Source organism: Petaurus breviceps, unplaced genomic scaffold, assembly GCF_028583685.1.
Source record: "Petaurus breviceps papuanus isolate PSGF00001 unplaced genomic scaffold, PetGlider_PUasm1.0 174, whole genome shotgun sequence".
Classification (NCBI taxonomy): Eukaryota; Metazoa; Chordata; class Mammalia; order Diprotodontia; family Petauridae; genus Petaurus; species Petaurus breviceps.
In genome coordinates this window covers 22,821,021-22,840,286 of record NW_027185761.1, presented here as the reverse complement: position 1 = coordinate 22,840,286, position 19,266 = coordinate 22,821,021, and the positions used below count along the sequence as shown (strand labels likewise).

The 19,266-nt window shown below is 41.7% G+C and overlaps 1 protein-coding gene and 1 long non-coding RNA gene across 2 annotated transcripts in view; one reads left to right on the top strand and one right to left on the bottom strand.

The window, feature by feature from the left end:
- Positions 1–19,266, top strand: part of SYN2 (synapsin II) — a 256,865-nt gene that overhangs the window by 41,654 nt on the left and 195,945 nt on the right. The gene's annotated exons all lie outside the window — the stretch shown is intronic.
- LOC138158400 (uncharacterized) overlaps positions 16,848–19,266 on the bottom strand; it is a 4,634-nt gene continuing 2,215 nt past the window's right edge. Inside the window, exons 2-3 of the long non-coding RNA XR_011167633.1 lie at positions 18,906–18,966; positions 16,848–17,019 (exon numbers count right to left, since the gene is read on the bottom strand). This is a non-coding gene — a long non-coding RNA (uncharacterized lncRNA). The remainder of the gene's footprint in view (positions 17,020–18,905; positions 18,967–19,266) is intronic.

The window sequence follows — 19,266 nt, the reverse complement described above, 5'->3', positions numbered from 1 at the left end:
GCTCCTGTCTTTTCTGGAGAAGAGTAATTACTACTAATAATAACTAATATTTATATAGCCTTTAAAGTTTGCAAAATACTTTACAGACATGATCTCATTTGATCCTTACAACAACCCTGGGAAGAAGATGCTATTATTATCTCCATTTTACAGTTGGGGAAACTGAGGCTGAGAGAGGTTAAGTGACATCATGTACATAACAGATATTTCTGTAGGTTCTTTAAGGTCTGCAAATGCTAAGCCTTCCAAACAAACCTGTGAGATAATCGATGAGTAAAATAAGCATCTCTTAAGTGAACCAGGCACTATACTAGGCATTATAGGTACCAAGATAAGAACCAAACAGCTAGTGCCTTCAAAGAATTCACATTCTTTTGGGGGAATCAGTTACAGCTGGTTGTTGCTGTTGTTTAGTCATTTCAGTCTTTTTTGACTCCCTGTGAGCCTATTTGGGGGTTTCCTTGGCAAAGATACTGGAGTGGTTTGCCATTTACTTTTCCAGCTCATTTTTCAAATGAGGACATGGAGGCAAAGGGAGTGAAGTGACTTGCCCAGGGTCACACAGCTAGTAAGTATCGGAGGCCAGATTTGACCTCATGATAATTGTTCTTCCTGATTCCAAGCTTAATACTCTATCCGCTGTGTAGTGTAGCTACACAGGTATGGACAATAGCAAAATGTATCCAGTCCTTTGGGGGTAGGGGGAGAGGCGAGGCACTAGCAGCTAGGGGAGTCAGACAAGGCATCATGTAGGAATTGTTACTTGAGCTGCGCATTGTGGAATGCCTGGGATTCTAAGAGGAAGAGGTGAGAGAGGCAGTGAAGTAGTCAGATGCTAGACTTTAGCAGTATCACTTTGGGCACCTGTGTGGAGGAAGGATTATAGAGGCTAGTGTGAGCCAGGAAACCAAGCAGGAGGCTGTTGGAAAGTCCAGGTGGGGGGTGTAGCAGCAAGCACCCCAGTATCCCCAGGGTGTCTGCCAACACAGGTTCTTGGATCTGCTTTGATAAAGGAAAGCAACTCAAAATGGGTTAACAAGCTTACTTTAATCAGTCAGATATGTATGTATCATTCACCTTGTTCAGGGGAAAAAGGTCAGCACCCCGAACTTCAAAGTATACAGACAGAATTATCAAGACAAAAACAAATCAAGTAGACAGATTTCCAAACTGTCCAACCATTACATCCATACCAAACAACATCTGGGTTTCAAAGCTGGGGGGCTCTGGACAACGGCTTCCCATAATCCAGATCAAATCACAGAACACTTCTCAAAGTGAGTCCCAAAACAAAGCCTCACATCAGGGCTTATATAACCTTCTCCTGGCTCAGAGAATGTAACAACCTTATTGACCCACTGGCCAATCAAAAAGTATCTACTGAAAAACAAGCCTCCCACCCCAGGCTCCAGGTGCACTTTAGCCTAGGGGCAGGGAAGATCTTACAAATTTACATTCCTATTACAGAGGGTGATAAGGTCCTGAATTGAAACAGAGGCTCTGTGAGGAGAGAGGAGGGAATGCCAGGGATTTGTGGAGAAAGAACCTGGGAGACCTGGTAACTGACTGACTCTGGGGGATGATGGGGACTTTAACGTTCTGAACTTGGATAATAAAGGATATCATTGCCCTAGAAATAAGGAAGTTTGGAAGAGGGGTGGATTTGGGAGTGAGTGGGAAAATAATGAATTCAGCTTTGGATGTGTTGAGTTTGAGATGACCAGAGGACAGCCGTTTGGAGATATCCAGTAAGCAGTTGATGGTGCAGGTGTGGTGAGAGGTGCTAAAGGTACCGTTGTCAGCATTTTTTAAGAAAGCCAAGGTTCAGAGAAGTTATGTGACTTTCCTATGATCACACAATTTGTGTCAGAGACTAGATTTGAACTCAGGTCCCTCACTGCAAGTCCCTTATGCCATGCTTATTTTCCTTTGCAGATAACTTTAAAGAACCAAAACCAATTCCGTGGGAACCTGGTTTGAGCAGGATTCCCACCAGAGACCTCTGGGGGAGGCAGTGTGATGGAACACAGTGATACAAGAGTGGGGGACCAGAAGATCTAGGGTCTAGTCTTTACTCTGCCAATCAACCAGATACATGACCTTGAGCAAGTTCAATTTGTTCTAGACTAGAATTGGGTGTCTTTCTGTTAGAACCAGCCCCAGTGAGACTCTTTAGTTGTGTCTAATTGGGTTCCCCTCCATTTTAAAGTAAAGAAGAGAAGGACATAGTCCCACTGTTAAAGGATTGGAGGACAGGATTTCTGGGAGAGGTTAAAAGAGCCAGGCTATTTTTGCTCAAGAGAAAAGACAGCTGAGGACAATTTAATAATTACCTTCAACCATGGTGAGGATTATATTCAAGAGGGTAACTTAGAAGCTATTTTTCATCCCAGAAGGGGCAGAACTAGAAGAATGTGTTTAAATAGGCAAGCAGGGTTTAGGCTATACATAAAAAAGAACTTCCTCCTGGTAAAGGAGATTAATTAAGCATTGGGACCTGACACTGGGGTTGGGGGCGGGGTGGGAGGGGGGAGGAAGGAAGAAGGTGGGAATTGGGTGTCACCCATACCAGGAATGCCCGTCCAATTCACTTGCAAGTCATGGCAACATCTTCCTGACATCATGGTCCTCTTCAAGAATGAAGGACAAACCACACACATATACACCACATCACTACATGTTCAATGATAGTCATCATTAAACAGTTTTCGAGCATGGACTTCTAGTATGTGAATATTTACTTATATATGACATACATCAGAGGTTTTCAATATGAGATCCATAACCCTCCAAGAGTGTGACCTGAACCAGATTAAAATGTAATTTGGAAATATCTGGCAAAATAAATAAAAATACAATGTAACATAAATAATGTTAATTTGTGGTTTATTGAAAGATCTGTTTCTATTTCAGTTTAACACCACTTATATACATGTACTACTACATTAATCTAATATGTATAATATAAAACCTACATAAATTAAAAAGGATAATCTAATGATGAAATTCACAATATTTTAAAATTGATTTTTATTTTCAATCCTGTGGCAAGAAGTACCACAGGATATAAAATAAAAATTGATAATAGTAATTAAAGTGGATAATATAAAATAAGATAACATAAAGTAAGTAAAATTGACAAAATAAAATAAAACTTGATAGAAACATAATTTCCACTTTTATAGTTTTAACAAATTGGTTCAAACCCCATTCAAAACTTTTCGAAGACTGAAAAACCTATTAGCAAATTGTTTTTAGTTTCCATGTGCAGAAATGAGAATTTTTCTAGTTGACATGTTTAAATTGTTTTTGGAAACAAAAGCTTAATTCTTAAATGTCTTGCTAATTAATCATTATGGCTTCCTGCTGTCATTATGTAATTTCTGAAAGCGTGATAAATACTTTGGATGAGATTTATCATTAATTATTGTCAAAGTTCTGTAAATTCCCTTAAAAATAATCTTGACAATTTCAATTTTGGCCAACTTTTAAAAAAATCAGATCCAATTAGTTGTTTGGTAGATGAAGCATTTACTAAGCACTTACTGTGTGCCAGGTGCTGTACTAGATACTAGGGATACAAAAGCAAACAAGACAATCTTTGCCTTCAAATATATAAAGGGGAGCAGGGAAGGAGGGGTGACTGGGTGGTCTAGGGGGTGGGGCAAGGCAGCTTTTGAAGTGTTGGAGTAGTCCAGGGGAGTGCATTGGGAGTGAAGTGAAAATGATTGCAATCCCTGCTGGAATGGTGGAAGGGATAAGAGTCACCAGTCAGAGGGGCTAGTGTCATGGTGGTGGCACCTCCACAGTGGGAAGTAGGTTGGTGTGGAGATGGGAAGGCTGCCTAGTGATCAGAGTCACTCTGTCATTTACCCTTAATGGCACTGATGGAGAGAACATAGTGGGAGGAAATGTCAACTGCCATTTTCTTGGTCTTTTCTTATACTCACATTATTAACATAATCTTCAATCTGTAGTTTCTTTTCAAGAATCTTTTAACTCCATATCCCTTTATTCCCCCCCCTTCCCACCCCCGCCAGTGATTTGTTTAGCAAAAAACGGATAATAGAATCTATAGATCCACTTAGCTGGGCACAAATAAATTACAATGTGCTGAAAGGAAATGAGTAAAGCAAATGAGTGAGGAGGCTGTTACTGCCAAATCTGCCATGTTGTGGAGTATCCATCCACCTTCCCTCAGGATGCTTCCATGCTATATGTGACACATGGCAATCACATACAGAATGTTCTTGTATTATTTAGTGCCTCAATTTTTTCTGTTTTTTTTTTCAATAAGAAAAAGGTGTCCTGATACTTTTTTCCACACTCCCATTGGATTGGGTTGTATCCCCCATTTTGGAGACCACTAGTCTGGTGGCTATTTGGAAAAAGGAAAGCAAATGATTTAACCTCTCTGTGAACTTCAGATTTTGAGTTCATAGAAAGTACTTCCCATCCCACAAAAAAGAAGAAGATTGAAGACCTTTGATCTAAGATGTCATATGGAAGGGTCGGGAGACTAAAGGGAAGAGAAGTTGAGGAAGGTGATACAGGTGCAAACCCATCTAGAGCTTTTTGTTGCCTTGCAGCCTCCATCCCCTGGTTATTCCTGGTTTGCATTCCATAGAAGCCCCATACACAATGGGGCCTCAGGAGAGCCAGGGGTGAGGCTGTGGTTGATTGTAAGGTTCATAAACCAGCTGATGTAATGGCCAAGAAATAGAAACCCTTCGATGCTGATTTCTGGAAGTACCTACCAAGCTGCTTGCTTTTACAGTAACACTCTGGCCTCTGGGGCCAGCATAGTTTTCCCATTCAGTAAGCGCCTACCGAAGAATTCAAAGCCCTTTGTAATTCTTAAAAAAATGTTCACAATATCCCTGGATGCAAATAGTGCAGGCTGGACTTGTGCCATTTTAAGGTACGGAAATGGGTCCAGAGAGGGTAGGTCCCTTGATTAAAATCACACAGCAGTCAGTCCATGCCCTTTCTCCTGAGTATTTCAGATGGGGAGTAAGGTGAGTGGCAGCTTCTCGCAATATTGCTATATATTTATACTATATATATGTATAATATTTATATATACTATATATACACAGTATTTATAGTATACATATATATATTACTATATATTGATATATTACTCTCCCTCCCTCCCAATTGTAGATTTGGGCTATATAGTTGATACCCCTTGAGCAGCCAAGTCGGTCTCTAAGATGGACTGGTGGAGCCTCATTGACTGACCATGAACCCCTCTATTTCCTTATCAATAAAATGAGAAGGTTGGACTAACAGATGGCTATTATCAACAGGCATCCAGTAAGTGCTTATAAGGTGCCACAGCTTGCTAGGTGGCACCATAGTGCATAGAACACTGGGCTTGGAATCAGGAAGACTCATCTTCCTGAGTTCAAATCTGACCTCAGACACTTACTAGCAGTGTGACTCTGGGCAAGTTGCTTAACCCTGTTTGCCTCAGTTTCCTCATCTGTAAAATGAGTGTTTCCAGGCACTGTAGTAAGCTTTAAATCCCATCTTCTCTATCATCTCTTTTGTCAGTCAAAGATTATTTTGATTCACATCCCCTTCAGCTTCATTTCTCAAGTAGTCAGTGTCCTTCCTCTCATTCTGGAGACCAGATCCAGAAACTGCCCAAACTGGACTTAATCTCATTTGCTGAATTATGAAGACCTGATGATAACTGACATTTATTTAACACCTTAGAGTTTGCAGGATGCTTTCTCCTTTTCTCTTTTGATCTTTTAAACGACCGTGAGAAGCAAATGCTACAGGGATTAGCCACAGGGAGAGGCAAAGTGACTTGCCTATGAGGAGCTATCTATTAAGGTTCAGAGGCAGCATTTGAACTCAGATCTTCCTGACTCAAAGTCGGCCAAGGTCTCATAAGGTCCACGGCAAGGTGGAACCAGCTTAGTGATATGGTGGAAGCAGAAGCAGGAAAAATGTGTTTGTACTGAACAGTTACCCCTTGAAGAAGTGGGAGCAAAAAACTGTCCTCAGACAGGAAGGTCTCTATCATGCTCTCTGAACCTACTATCAGTGTGCCCCTCACCCCTTTCCCCAGCATGGAATTTTCCTTCCTTTCTGATCCAGATCATCCACCATGATGGAGACCACCCTCCTCTGTAAAATGGGCTCAGGACCCATTTCCTGAAGTTATCTTCAGCCCATAGTGATCTCTCTCCTCTCCTGTAGTCCTAACTTTTTTATCCACACTTAGACATCACACATCAAAGACCTGTGATTCCTAATGATGTGAAAATTCTTTTCACCAGTGTCGATAACTATCCATTTCTAACTTAGATCCTTAGGGAGTGGTTAAGTGTCTTCTCTAAAAGCCTTGATCCAGGTCCTCTGATTCTAAATCCAGCCTTCTTTATCCTTTTATTTCCATTTTCATGCCCTTTCTTCCTCAGTCTCCCATTTCTCATTTCTTCTCCAATCCTCCCCTTCTTCCATTTTCCCTTCACTCTTCTCCCTCCTTCCATGTCCTCAGCCTCACTCCCCTAGCTGCTATGTCCATATTCTCCTTGTCTATCTTCTTCATTTTATAGATGAGGAAACAGAAGCTCAGAAATGTGAAACTACTTGCCAATTGTCATATAGTCATAAAATCAGAGATTTCTAGTTGGAAGTGATCCAAGAGGTTATCTAGTCCAGTTTATTCCTTTTACAGAGGATGAAACCAAGGCCCAGAGAGGTTTAGGAGGCTAACCTATGGTCACACAGATAATAAATGGCAGAGTTGGTTTAAAATCTAGCCCATTTTTCATGGGCTGAGACTAGTATCCCAACTCCCAGGCCTGTGTTCCTTCAATCACACTCCACTACAGGAAACATGCAAATGGGGTGGTCTAGTCTAGCCTTGGATCTTTGGAAGACCTTGGACAGATCCTTAACCTTCTTACCCTTCAGTCATTTCATCTGTAAAATGGGGGTAGTGCACTGATATTGCTACCAACAGAAAAGTGACTGGGTTGTCCTTTAATTGGTAGGAATCAAATATGGAGGCAACTTCCAATTTATTTGTAGTGAAAATATTTGAGATGGATGCCATTTTGAAGATTTGTCCAAAGTTTGTGTTAAAATCTGGATCCTAAATGCCTTGGAATGGCCTCACAGCTAGTACTCTAGAAAGAAGAATCAGGAGACTGGGGTCCAGCTCTACCACTTAATAGCTGTGGGACCCTGGGCAGGGCAACTCCCCTTCTTGACTTTCAGTTTCTTCATATGTAAAATGAGAATAATGATCTTAGGCAACCAGCCAGCTAGGTGACACAGTGGATAGTATATTGGACTTGGAGTCAGGAAGTACTGAGTTCAAATTAGACCTCTAATGCTTACTAGCTGTGTGATCCTGGGCCAGTCATTTCAACTCTCTGTCCCTGGGTTTCCTCATCTGTAAAAGGAGGCCATAGGATCATAGACAGTGTTGGGAGGGACTTCAGAGATCATCTAACCCAACCATATATTAATTTAAATATTTCATAAATGAGGAAATGAAGACCCAGAGAGTATAGTGATTTATTAAAGATCATTCAAGCAGTAGAGCTGAAATTTGAACTCAGGTCCTCTGATTCTGAATTGAGTTCTTCTGCTGTACCAGGATTTTGTGTATCTGTGTGTATATGTGTGTGTGTGTGTGTGTGTGTGTGTGTGTGTGTGAGAGAGAGAGAGAGAGAGAGAGAGGATGGGAGAGGTAGGGCTCAGACTAGATGATCAAGGTCTTTCTACCTATCACTTTATCAAATGCTCAGAAATGAAATGAAGGGGCATTTGTGTTGATGAGAAGGCCAGGAGATGTTTGTAAGTTAAGCAGTTTGGGCTCGAGGGTCATGGAGCAGGGAACAACCTTGGACAAAACTACAAAGCTAGAGGAAGGCAGGTGATAACCAACAGAGATTCTGAGGGCTGAGACAAAACTGGAGGGTAGACTGGGCCTGAAGTTTGCCAGCTGACTTATTATTTTTAATGAGAATGACAGAAAAGGGAGCCCAGCTTAAATGAAACCTTGGCTGAACTTCAGGGAAAGGCATTGTTTTCCTTTCACCATCAGGTTGGTTTCAGTGGCAGCAACTGTTGCTAGCGTTAACTGCTGCAGCTTTGCTGCTGGTATGAGGAGAAATGAGCCTCCTGGAGCCCAGGTGTGGGATTTTATTTAGCCCTGGAGACTGTATTAAGGAAAAGAAAAACAAAACCTACTGTCTCTGTTGCCTACCCCGCCCCCCCATGTCCTTTTGTCCTGAATTAGCACACGTGTCCTTGCTTGGTTTCTGAGAGTGAGGACTCAGGGACTTCAGGCAGAGGCAATGAGGGAGCTTTCCAAGTGACTTCAGATGGGCTCATGCCAAGCAGAAGAGTTTTTGTCCCTCTCTAGTTGCTTTCTATCAGGGAGCTGCCCTGAGAATAGCAAGAAAGGGAATCAGTGCACAGATGTCAGTCTTCTCTGTCCACTTGTGAGATTACTAGCACTCAAGATGAATTCTATCACCTATTCCTTTCTAAATCCTGCTCCCTGGGGATGGTGGTCTGCCAGGGACATTGTTGAGCAAGAGCTAATGGGCTAGGGACAAGTTTCTGGGAGGAGGAAATGTATTTATCACATAAAAAAAGTTATTGTATTTATCTTTATTTTGACCTGTGAGGGTTGTAGTGGCAGGAATACCAGACTTAAAGGCAGGAAGATCTGGGTTCAAATCTTGCCTTAAGACATTTACTAACTAGGAAAGTCAATGAATCTCTCTGTGCCTCAGTATACTCATGTAAAATGGAGGGGTTGTGCTTAATGGTCTCTACGTTCCCTTCTATGGTCCTGTAAGATTAAATTGAACTATCCCCCCCCCTCATCGCCCCCGTTTCTATCTGGCTCCTGGCTAACAGCAGACTGAGCATCATGTTTGCCATTCATTTTTGCAGGCAGGATCCAGCCCCCTCTGACAGAAGGTATTGTCTTCCCCCGTGGCAATCAATGCTGGGGTCTAGGTCCTGCCTGATTTTTCCTTGGCCTTTGTTACTGGCTGCCATGTTCTGGGCTCTTTAACCCTGCTCCTGTTAGTGCCTCCCGTTCCATTCCTGACGCAGCTGACCAACTCTCCCACTGCATTTCTTGCCAGCTAAAGTCATATTCCATTCATTGGGAAACTTCCTGGATGTTATCCTGGCTTCAGTTTTCTGACTGACTTCTTTCACTACAGAGGGAAGCAGCTGGTAGAGATGAAAAAAACAAATATATACACAGAGAGCATCACTTTCAACCATCAGATGAGTAAGCAGGCATCCCATTGGTTTTTCCATGCGTATACAATGAGCATGAGGTGAACCAAGAGGTGCCATAACTCCAGCTTTTGTGTTATTCTAGGGATGAATTTCTCATAGTGAGAGGCCTTCCCCACCCTTTCTCATCTCTACTGCCTGCTAGGAAGATGTTGTCTGGCCAGAGACAGAAGTTCCATTTGTCATATACAACTTGGTCTACATTCTGCCATCCTTCTTATGTCATGCTAGGACCATGGATGGTAGCAGAGTATAGAGGTCATCAGTTGGAGGGCAAGACTGAGAGAACCTGGCAGAAGGTCCCAAAGGTAATTGTAGGCAGTAGGTTAGAAATCCAGGAGGGCAAAGCACATGGGACTCAAAATCAGGTTTCCCAAGTTCTATTCCTGGCTTCTCTGGAACTCAGTTCCCTGATCCCTAAAAAATAATAATAGCTGACATTTGCATAATGCTTTACAGTTTGCAATATACTTTTAGGTTTATATATATATATTTCTATTGTCTTTGCACTCAGACCCAGGGTCACCTACATTGATGTGGCACATTTGATCAAAAGTATTAAAGGATGCATAATACTTTAAGGCTCAGTGATCCTCCCTCAATAACACATTGCCCAATGCATGGAGGGGATTCTATTAGATAATCTTTCAGGTCCTTTCTAACTCTAATTATGTGATTCTTGCATTGGAGCTGAGGGGAAATTAGGGACCAAAGGTCAGGAATCAGGAGCAGACAACGAGGAGATTCTATACAGGCCAATGGTGACTAGAGCGCCAGATGGCAAACTTGATGCCAAGGAAAGGTTCTTGTTGCTCTGAAAGCTTCTTATTCATTTCATGCCAGGAGGGAATTAATCCCAGGGCATGGGTGGCCCTGATCCTGCAGGTGAAAACAAGTGAGTGACAGCATGCTGCTGGGAGGGGTGGAGGCAAGGCTGGGGTGAGAAGAAGAAGCTTGATTCAAAGGCAGATCCTCTGCTGGTACCTGCTCAGTTATCATTGCCTCTTTCTTTCTAGTTCAGTGGTTTAAAGGAGCATATGAATTTATCTACAGTGACACGCATTCTAGGCAGTCAACTAGAGCCATTGGAAAACTGGATGACTGTTTAATCTTTTTTTGGCCATTATGATCAATGAGTATTAAGCACTTTATTACATTCATGGCCCTATGGTGGGGGTTGTCCAAGCCTAAATATACAATGTTCTGACCAAGAGGAGTCTATGGCCATAGTGGCACAATGTAATTCAGCAAACATTTATGAAGAGTCCAATCTATGCTGTACCCTGTACCAGGGCTGGGATTCAAAAGTGAAAACAAGTAATCTCTTTCCTGATGTCGATATTATCATTTAGTAGGAGGATAAGACAGACCCACAAGGAATGATAATAAAAGCTAAAATGTATTAAGTAAACAGGTGGGGCCAACAGAATGGCAAGATAGATTCAGGGATCATGGATTTAGGATTCAAAGCAACCTCAGAGGTCATCTATTTCAATTCCTTCATTTTACAGACTTGGGAAATGAGACCCAGATAAGGAAAGTGATTTGCCTTAGGTTTCATGGCTAGTGAAAGGTAGAGCTGGGCTCTGAACCCGCATATTCTGACTCCAAATCAAGCGTGCTATCCACTGTACCCTAAGGGCCATAGTATATTTCTGTACCTACCTCTCACTCATTCCTCCTTTATCTCAGAGGCTTCATATCCCCTCTCCCATTTCTGTCTCTCTCTGTCTTCTCTCTCTCTGTCTCTCTCTTTCTCCCCCTCCCTCCCCTCTCCTCTCTCCTTCCCCTTTCTCTCAGATAATAGTTCCAGTTATTTGGAATTATGAGAACATTATCTTCTGAGCAAGACTGTAGTCCATGTACAAGATTTTCCTGCCCTTTTGTGGGGAATTAGTAGGAGGGCACTTGGAGACTACATAGAATTTAAGGCATCCTCTTTTTTGGCTTCCCATTTTTATGAATTAGAGACTATATAGCATGTTAGAGCTGGAAAGGATCTTAGAAATGGCTGTGCTCGATTCCTTCAATTGGTGTATGAAGAGACTGAGGTCTAAGTAGATCGAATGAGTTGCCCAAGGTCACATTTAAGTGAGAAGAACTGAGACCAGAATCCCGTCTCCTGATTGCCAGCTCAGCACTCTTTCCGCTGTGTCATACTTCTTGTTGTTAATCTATTTGCCCAGTCAGTAATTATATTTGGGACTGCTTGCCAGGCTTAGGACCACAGCTCCACCCAAGCTGTTCACAGACTCAGAGACAGAATTAGGTCCAGAGGAACCAAGTGGCAAGGGTCAAATCAGGGGCTTGGAATCAGTACCATGGAGAGTGCTACCGTAGTTCATTAGGATAGGCAAAGTTTGGGGAGACATATGTTTGGCTGTCTAAGGGTTTATTAAGGACTGCTCTTGGGGATAGATGATATGTAGTGTAGGAAGCTTCCCCTCTCCTTTCTAAGGGGCCTTTCACAATGAAGTGACAAATGCCTTCTGCCTTAAGTTGAAGGCTTCATCATGATTGGGCAGTATGGAAGGTTCATTTAGGGTTTGGAATCCTGAGATCAGTACACCTTTGCAGTGCAGGACAATTTCTTGGGGGGTTTTCTTGGATAGATGAATCCCTAGGGTTTAGGACCTTCCAGAATCTACATGCCAGTGCCAGGAAAGAAGCAAGGCCTTGAGTCATCCCTTGGTTCTGAGGTCCCTTTGCCATGTGTAGTCCTTGCTTTCATGATCAGTTCAGTTTATGCTGGTTTCACTGAACCATGGGAATCTTAATACTATTATGAGTCTTAGTCTAGTCCTTCATTTTTACAAAGGAAGAAACTGGAGTCCAGAAAAGTGATTTGTCTAAGTTTGTGACCCAACTGGGGCAAGTGAACCCAGATCTCCTGACTCTAAGCTTCAGGTTGGGACCATCATATACCATGGCTCCTTGGGGCTTTTCAGTGAGTGTCAAATCAATGTAGGTGGCCCTGAGTCTGAGGCACAGTGATGACAATGACTCAGCTATGATAGTTAGCTTCGAAATCGTGATTTGGGATGAAAAAGAAAAGGCTTTCAAGAGACTGGGTGGGGGTTGGCAGTAGGACACAGAGCAATCGCTTTCCCAGGGACTCATGCTGAAGGCAGAATTGGGTTATTAGCCTGTCTATGGCAGGTAATAAATATGGTCCTCAGTGATAATTTTCTCCCTAAGGTTAATTTTTTTCTCTTAGGGCATATGTATGTGGGGTGTGTGTGTGTGTGTGTGTGTGTGTGTGTGTGTGTGTGTGTGTTGTGGGTGTGTGTGTGTGTGTGAGAGAGAGAGAGAGAGAGAGAGAGAGAGAGAGAGAGAGGAAGAGAAAGAGAAGGAGGGAAAGGAGGAGGAGGAGGGGGAGGGAAGGGAGAGGATGGGGAAGAGGGGACATCTCTTTCTATCTGGCTGATGTAAGACAATTTTGGTGACAGGTGAGTCATAGAATGTCAGAACTGGAATGGACCTAAATTGTTTTATTGGACAAAATAATTTAATTTCCTGGCAGCTCACCAATCTCGACTAGACACCGGGGTCTTTGAAATTGGTCTTTTTCCTCAGACAGGGTTAATTTGAAAAGGGTCACAGAATCTTACATTTGGAAAAGGCCTCAATGGCCATCTAGTGCAGGGCTTGTTGAACAGAATCCACTCTGAGCCACAGCTTCCTGGGCTTTCAGGCACGTGAGAGACAGGAGAGGCCCACAATACCAGGCTCCCGTGTGCTTTGTTCTATTCCACTCCACTCCATTCCATTCTACTCCATTTTGCTCCACTCCATTCCAGTCCACTCTACTCCACTCCTTTCCAATCCACATCATTGCACTCTACTCTACTCCCCTCCATTTGACTCTATTCTACTCCACTCTTCTCTGTTCCACTCCATTCCTTCCATTCCATTCTTTTTATTCTATTCCATTATGTTTCACTTTAGAAGATGAATTTCTATTTCATTCTGCTCCTTTTAATTCGATTTTATTCCATTTCACTTATCCTTACCATGTGCTTAGACTATGCTAGGTGCTATGGGAGTATATAGGAGAAGTATAAGGAGAATGCAATAGAAGCTTATCGTCTAGCCAGGGGACAATACATGCACAAAATGGTACAGAACATAATATACTAGCTAGTGTATTCCGGCATAGACAGCAAATGCAATGAGACATCAGGAACAATGGAGATCCAAGCAAGCAGAGAAGTGAGGAAGCATCATGGAGAACGTGGGACTTGATCTGGGCCTGGAAGGACTGGTAACATTTTAATAAGTAATGGGAGAAGGGACCAATAAAATGAGCAAAGCCTTAAAAACATTAGGAGACAGCGATAAGACTGTTGGTCAGGACAAAGGTTCACACCAAGGAGTAAGGACGGATTGACTAGGCAGGGTGCTTAGAGGCTTAGAGGTTATTGAGGCTTTAACTGTTAGAGGGAACTTGGACTTTATTCTGGTAATGGGGAACCATTATGTAATCTTGAGCTGGGAAGTGATGCGATAAAAGTAGAGATTAGGGGAAGATTAATTCAATAGCAGAATGGAGAATGAACTTAGTGGTAAAGAGGGCAATTAAAAGGTTTATGCAATAAATATTCCCCATCAGTCAGGCTGGGCCATTTCTTCCCTTTTAGAAAAGAGGCAAGCCCCTTCAGCTGGAAATAGTAACAGTGTATGCTTGAGTACTGCAGAACTCTGAGGTCTTTCCCTGTGATATAGGTAGTGACAATATTATCTTCTCCATCCTACAGATAAAGAAGGGGAGGCTCCGGAAAGTCAAGTGACTTCCCCACGTTCACATAGTCAAGAAGAATTGGAACTAGTTTAGTGGCAGCTATGTCTGACTTGAACTCAAGACTCTAAATCCATTGATTTTCCCACTATGGCACTCATTTGAACTTTCAAGTTTGCCCTTTTGAAGTATTTACTTTCTCCCACCCCACAGAAAGAGGCAGGCTAGAGGCTTCATACAGATCTAAGCAGAACTCCTTTGAGACTCTGAGTCATTTCCTTCTCCCCCTGAAGGGACAGATGTGGTTCCCAATTCCCTCCCGAGCTCCCAGGACTTTTCTGGAATGAGTCTCAGCTGTATGATACTTTCCAAAACATTTTCCTATCCATTTTGTTATGTGATCTACCAAGCAATAATTAATCAAGAAATATTTATGAAGTGCTAAAATTCTACCTTCTTTTACAAGCTACCTTTCCTGGTCCTCCTAAATCTTAGTGCTTTCCTTCTGTAATATCTCTAATTTACATATATATACACACATATGTATATATACATTACATATACTCATATACACATATATTCATATATAATGTATATAAATATATATACATCTTATTCATAGATAGTTGTTTACATGTTGCCTTCCTCATTAGACTGTAAACTCCTTGAGGAAAGATTTATTTTTGCTTTTCTTTTCATTTCTAGAAGTTGGCACAGTGCCTAGTACAAAGCTGGTGCTTAATAAATGTTCTTTTTCTTGTCTGAAGATATACCGGGGACCCTGTGCTAAGTGCGGGAGATAGAACGAAAAACAACAATGCTGTGAGAGTAAACACTCCAATGTTATGATCTCCATTTGACATATGAGGAGACTCAGAGCCAGAGTGGTCATGCCTTGCTTAAGGTCACGTGGTAAGGCAGGCATCGCTTCCTCTGTGCTAGTTTCACCCCCACCCCATCTCCCACTAAAGCATTCTCCCTGCTGCTCCACACTACCTCCTTTTCGAGGAGTGGCATAGATTGCCCTGATGCTAAGTGACGGTCTGGGGGGATCCCATCAGGAAATGCTGAGCATTCATCCTGCAGTTAAAATTTCAGGGCATCTTTTTGCTGATTCTCTCATCGATTGGTTTCTCTGCTTTCCAGAATGTCACCTTGCAAAGGATGAACAGGAAATGAATGAACTTCGTCAGTTTCAAAGCCTTGCAGATAGGAACAATTTGGATTTCCTTTTACTATCTCCATTTCTTTTCAGCACTCCAAGCTATTCCTCCTTTCCCAAGCTCTTGACTTTTTTAGACTGGATTGAACCTTTAACTACAACCTCATCTATTTGACTGTAAAGAACTAAAATCATTTTTCAGAGTTGATGTCTTTATTGTGTCCTTGGAAACTCTTAAATGTGGTGTTTTGATGTGGGAAGCTCAACTCTCCTTTTGTTACTTGGAATGAGAAAAGAGTGGTCCAGGGGATGGGCGGTTGGGCTCGGAGGATGATGTGCAGGTAAATCCCACGGCTAGCACTTACTTGTTGTGTGACAATGGCAAGTCATGCCATTGCTGCTAGTCTCAATTTCCTTATCTATAAAATAACAATAACACTCTCTAGAAACTTTTTAAGTCTCTAAGTTGTAGAGTGGGCATTGATTTGCAAGGGAAGAGAGACCCTATTCTCTGTGAGTTCTCTATATCAACGAAATAACAGGTCTAGGTAAAACAGAACAAAAAACCTGGATTACTTCCTTCAAGAAGCAGATTTGTGTAGTGAATAGAGGTCAGACCTCAGAGTCAGAATTCCCTGGGTTCAAGTCCTGTTTGTGACACACTGGCTATATGCCTTAAGTCACTTAATCTCTCAGGGTTCCCAGGCAAGTCTCTGAAACTCTAAGTAGCAGAGAAGGTTCTGTTTTGGTTTAGTATATGGAATTTCCTCTCCCAGAGCTGTCTGCATTGATAAAATTACAACTTCTCCCAAACAAACCTTCTATATAGAGTTGTTGTGAGCTCAAACATAATGCACATAACATACTTTGTGAAACATGAAGGGTTGTGTAAATGCCAGTTGTCATTATTATTGTTATAATTATTATTGTATACTGGTGGCTCTAATTTATTCCATCCAGTTAATTCCCTAGAGTGTGTTATGGCTTAATTAGTTTTGCTTGTTGTTATTTTCTTGTGGGGAAATATGTACTTTCTGATTTAATAATAATTACAGCCATATAATGACTTTTCATTTTGTGGTCTGGTGGAAAAAGCACTGAATTTAAAGTTACCAGAGTAGGGCAAATCCAGCGAGAATTCAGGTTTTTCTACTGACTGGCTGTGTGACCCTGGTAAGTGGCTTGACCTCTCTGAGACTCACCTATAAAATGATGATAGCACCTACATCCTCTCTTTCTCTCACTAGAGTGTTGTAAGCATCAAATGAGGAAATGAATGTGAAAGTACTTAAACAATTGTAAGTTACTCCACAGATAAAAGGAATTGCTTGTTTTTCAAAGTATTCTCCACTTATTTCATTCTCGTTTCATCTCTCTTATACTAGTGATAAAGATAAGGAAGGAATTATCACTATTTTACAGATGGGGAAATTGAGGCACCAAAAAAGTTAAGGAAACTTCTCAGGGTTGTTCAGCTGCTTAATGATTAACAGGACCTAAATCTCAGCCCATTATTTTTCCTACTACATCATATTAGTGGCAAGTAGGAGACATGGTAGCCATCATTCCATCCTGATTCCCAACTAATGTTTTTAATTTTTCATGAGTTGGGGCAATGCCATTTTTGCAAGGTTTCAAGCAATCACAACAACGTGAAGAGAAAATGTGAGATCACAGGATGGTAGTCAGATAGCAGACTACTGAGAGTTTCACATCATTGAAGGTCTTTATTTATGTTTTAAATTTTTTTTATTGCCATCTCTTCTTTTCATCACACTTGGTTCTGAATATATTCCTCCACTTTCTTCTGCTCAGTGAGTCATCCCTAGTAGCAAAGAATTTATTTTACAAAGAAAGAAAAAACATTTCAGTAAAATGAACCGACAAATCAACTGAGATTGACCATCTATGTAGAGCTCCATACCCAAGCCACTCATCTTTGCCAAGAAGGGACAGAGGCATGTTTATTTAGCTCTTCTCTAGGGCTAAACTTGGTCATCATAATTATGCAGCATTCAGGACTTTGCTGTTCTTTTCGTTGTTTCTAGTTACATCATTTTCCTGGTTCTGCTTACTTCACCAGGCTTCATTTAGTATGTCTTTTAGTAATTCTCTGCATTCTTCATATATGTTGTTTCTTACTGCACAGAAATATTGCATGACATTCATGTACCATGATTTGTTTAGCCATCCTCCAACAAATGGGCATCTATTTTGTATACAATTCTTTGCTACCCCAGAAAAGTGCTGCTATGACTATTTTGGTGAATATGGGGTCTTTTTACTGTCTTTGGGTTCCTTGGGGGTACAGATCTAATTGTGGGATCTCTGGGTCAAGGGGTATGGACATTTATGTCCTTTCTTAGCATAATTTCACAATGATTTCTAGAATGGTTGAACCACTTTACACCTCAATGGAGTACTTTAAGTGGAAAGCGAATGACCACCACTTGTCAGGGATACTGTTCAGGTAGGGCATGCTTTAGATGATCTCTGCAATTCATTTTCAATGAAGGGATTCTAAAGACTTGTTAATAAATGGCACCCACTATGTTCTCAGTGTCATATTAGGCAGTGTGGGGTATGAGACAAGAAGACATCACCTAGGCATTCACAAAAGTTGCATTTTAGTTCTAAGATACACAGAACAACAGTGTATGATGCCAAATGTGTGCATATCTGCCTGTCTATCTGTTTATATATCTATGGCTGTCTATTCATCTAGCTAATCAAGTATTGAATAATTTGATTATGACATTAAAAGTCTCCCAATGGAGGGAGGGAGTACTGTGGACTGGAGAGGTCAATGGAGACTTTATGGTGATGGTGGGGCCCAGATCAAGGCATAGAGAAAAGGGCATCGGACAGAGGGATACTATTAGAAAAGGTCTGTCCAGAGGCAGGAACAAACAGTATGCAGCCAGAGAACAATGAAGATGGACTCTGGGGGTAAGTGACTTCCTTTTATCTTCCAGGATGCTATTTCTAAGGACCCTCCATATAGTTACTTAGAGGAGGCAGTGTATCATGGCTGAAAGTGTTAGACTTGAAGTCATGAGACCTGGGTTGGAATCCTGGGTCTGACTGCAGTTGTGCCACCTTGGGTAAGACACAACTTCCATAAGCTTTGATCTGTAAAATGAGTCTACTAATATTTGCACCATCCATCTCACAGTATCATGAAGAAACAACTGAATTTAAGCTTCTTTGGAGGAGGAGTTGCTTTGTCTTTTTATCTCCAATTGGGGATGTAAAGATGAAAAATATAAAATGCCTTCACATTTTAGAGGCTTAAAAAATAAACACTTGTTGAATAAATGTTGAACCTTAAAATGTCAAAGAAATGTGAGCTATTATTCAAATGTAAACCCCACACTCAGATCTAAACACAACACTTAGCACAATGCCTGGTACACAATAGGTGCTTAATAAATGTTGACTTCTCAAATCATAATAATCCTCAGAATCTGCTACTTCAGGACCAGCAGAACAGGCCTGAGTGGGGATTCTTGCCTCCCTCTGCCTGTCTGCTTAGGGATGCAAGCCCCTTAATCAGACTGTCATCCCAAGCCTCAGGCCTGTCTCTCTACCCCCTCTCTGCCCTCTTGAATTTGCTGGCATTTGGATGCAGAGAAGAAAAACACGTGGAGAGTGCAGACTCAGGTGGAACACGCGACTGGTGGAGCTTGAAGATGGTTTGGGACCACTTACCTGCTTGGGTTTTTCTCTCTTTATTTCTCTGTCACTTTCTTGGCAGCCTCATCAGTATTTTCTTCAGAGAGAGAAGAGAAAAACACTCTTTCTTAAAGAAATGACAAAATATCCCTTTTTTCAGGCCAGAAAAAATGAATTTAATTTGGCTACTTTTTTTCTAGGCAATTTTACAAGCTGTTCAGAGAAGGGAAATGCACATCATAAAACCATTTGGGGCATTGGAAAGCCACACAAGCACCTTGCTTCAGAGCTGGGTCACCCGGGCTGGATTTGAGGTCCTCGGGTTCTTTGGCCCCAAGGGCTAGGCGCCAGCTCTCCCTCTCTCTCTCTCTTTCTCTCTCTCTCTCTCTCTCTCTCT